The sequence below is a fragment of the Hordeum vulgare genome, chromosome 5H, assembly GCF_904849725.1.
Source record: "Hordeum vulgare subsp. vulgare chromosome 5H, MorexV3_pseudomolecules_assembly, whole genome shotgun sequence".
Classification (NCBI taxonomy): domain Eukaryota; kingdom Viridiplantae; phylum Streptophyta; class Magnoliopsida; order Poales; family Poaceae; genus Hordeum; species Hordeum vulgare.
In genome coordinates this window covers 559607213-559610215 of record NC_058522.1, presented here as the reverse complement: position 1 = coordinate 559610215, position 3003 = coordinate 559607213, and the positions used below count along the sequence as shown (strand labels likewise).

Genomic DNA, 3003 nt, shown 5'->3' with positions numbered 1-3003 from the left:
GTCCGTTTGTGGACATGGGGCACGGGCAAGGACCACGTTACTCTCGTTGATACATCTCCATAGCTCCGTGCCCTGGATAAAACACATGTGACATACCATCCACGAATAAATGACACTTGTTTATATTTTAAAGGAGGGACGTACCACTCGGTCATGGAGAGGACCATAGTCAAGATGCGCTCCAACTGTCTCCCTAATTGAATTGTTGAATGCAGCATCAGCAGCCTCACTCGGCAGTAAGTCCAAGCAATCGGAACGAGTCCAGGCAGCCTTATGGATAACTCTGTACTCTGTACGCATCCACTCCAAATGCCTTAAGTATGCCGCCTCGTCAGTGTCTGGTGTTTCATCATTTTCAACTCGATGTTGTCTCTGAGCATTCCACATGTCCACCCAAGTAATGTGGTGCTCCTCCCAATTGATGACAGTCTTATTGCTTTGCCGGTTTGTCCTACAAAGCATTAGAATACTACATCAGTTTCATTTTATCATGTTAGAGATTGATCAACAGGAGAAACACGTGATACAAAAGACTCACTTATGTAGCTTCACACTTGTCTCGACGTAATCCGGCGGGGTGCGTTGTTGTACCCCGAACTGCTTTGAAACACGATGAGGAAGATGCCACTCCACCGCATAAAATCATATCATCGGGCACCGCACACGCCAAAGATGTTGGTCACGAAGGCACATGTTGCTCAGAGGATACTGCCTAAGTACCGTGTACGACCTCCAATTAACCTACATAACAACAAGTCACTCAACCATCCATGAAAAAAAATCAGCAAATTTGATAAAGCATTTACCTGTTCGTAAGTTAGCATGTCAAGCTCGCTTATGTATGCCTTATACCGCCCCATAGCCGCGATACTCGTCCATTGGACATTAGCCCATGTGTGTGCGATAGTGGGGTATCGCTCCTCGTCCCCGTCAAACGGGTACTTCCAGGGTTCTTCCGTAGCAAGGCTGAAGTTCCGGCCAACAGGGATACGCTCCCACATCCAAACCTGTAGGGCCCAGACGAAACCTCCAAGACAGGACGTCGGCTTACTCCTCATGCATGCTCCATCCAACTACAGATTTAATAAAATGAAAATGCATCATATCCCATTGAATAAAATGAAAATGCATGATATTAAGCCATACCAGACGGTACAAGAAGGCTAGTGCCGTCGAACCCCAACTCCACTTCACATCCCAGTCACGAAGCAGATCCAAGAACATCCATGAGGCTGTGTCCCCAGTGCCATCCGGAAACACCACTTGGATCAAAAGATTCCAGAGATAAGCTCTCGCGAACCTCTCCACAACAAGCGGACTAGCATCCCTTGGGCATCTGTGAAAATGTCTCTGTATCCAAGAGAACAACACACCGGATGGCCTAGGATCCTTCCTAGTTTCATGTGTCCATGGCTCGGGTTCAACACCAACCAATGCTGCAACCCGTTGTCGCCACCCGGCGGCCCTAACCTTCCCTGTAAGAGCCCTGCCCTCGATAGGAAGCCCGGAGATCATAGCAATATCCTCGAAGGTTATGCTCATCTCACCAAGAGGAAGGTGAAAAGAGTGCGTCTCCGGCCTCCATCGATCCGTAAGTGCTGTTAGGGCAGTGGCGTTCAACCATGGCGGTGTGCCTTTAAAGTTGAGCACAAATTGAAGAAGATCCATTCTTCTAAAATATGGCTCGTAACGAGGGTCATATACAAGAGTTTCATTGGGGTTGTGCCCCCTCAAACGAAGTAGTGGAGGAACCTAAACAGACAAAGGCATAATTTGTTAATGGGCTCAACTTGTGAAAATATACAAATCATGGAGTATATAAAAATAATCATCAATAAAATCATTATTACCTCTCCTCTTTCAACTAGCACCGCACGATGCTTCGGCTCATAGTAGTCATCAAGACCCGGATATTGGTCGGGACGAAACATCCTACATAATATGAAGAAAATTATGACCGGCCTCTTGGAATAATATGAACTAAACCTAGGCATAAACCTTATGCGGATAATATGAACAAAATCTAGGTTATACATATAGCCACCAAAAATTACACATAGAGACACCATAAACTACACCTATTAACAATCACAAAATAAATTTTACTTCAAAACATACGTACACCTAGTGCAAAAGAAATCTACACAAATAAAAAATCATTGAAAAAACTAATTGAAGGGATTGGAGGAGCTTACCGGCCTCTTCGATTTGCCCCAAAGAACCAACAAAACGGTTGGGGGAGGAGGGAGATCGAAGGGGGGTCTGGAGGAGGAGGGAGAGCTTTTTCGTGCAAGAGGAGGAAGAAAGAAGTGGAGGTGGAGGAAGGAGCCGCGGGCCAGTTACTTATGAGCCCTGCAACGCCAGTGAGCTTGGTGTTTCTTCTTTGGTCTGCAACGCCAGCCCCCTTGGCGTTGCAGCTTTGGTCTGCAACGTCCAGTAGACTAGCGTTGCACATGAGGCCTGCAACGTCCAGTAGACTGGCGTTTCTACTAAATCCTGCAACGCCACGGTCTCTGGCGTTTTCAAAAGGGTCAAAACGTGAAATACTTTCGAACCCAGTTCGTTTTGTGATGAACTTACGCCTTAAGGATCAAAACAGTGAAAAAATCCATAGAGAGATGGCTTTGGGCAGGGGGCGGCACAATGATGGGGGGAGGGCGAGGTGGTCCCACAATGTCGCCGGACGCGACTGTTGGAGGCCGCCAGTTAGGCTGGGCTAGGGAGCGGCACGAAAGGAAGAAGATGAACAATGGTAGTGCGATATTGGACATTGAATGAAAATATGATGACTCACACCCAAAAGAACTAGTCGATTTACATATTATCCGTCTCTATCTAGGTGCTAAAAATAAAATGTTCTAATAGTTATGATCTTACAGTTTGTAGTTTTATCGTAGATAACCTCTATGACTGAAAATCCCGACTAGGACAACTTGTCTTGCATCGTGTGTGCATGCTAACTTTTCTATCAATATTAATTTTAGTGCAACTCTAGTACAATCG

At 46.0% G+C, this 3003-nt stretch overlaps 1 long non-coding RNA gene across 1 annotated transcript; it reads right to left on the bottom strand.

Moving 5' to 3' along the window:
- LOC123399953 lies at window positions 1-632 on the bottom strand. Its single transcript, XR_006610458.1, has 3 exons — window positions 539-632; window positions 145-451; window positions 1-72 (listed from the first exon to the last, which is right to left on the bottom strand). It is a non-coding gene; the product is annotated as an uncharacterized LOC123399953 (long non-coding RNA).
- Window positions 633-3003: the final 2371 nt, after the last annotated feature.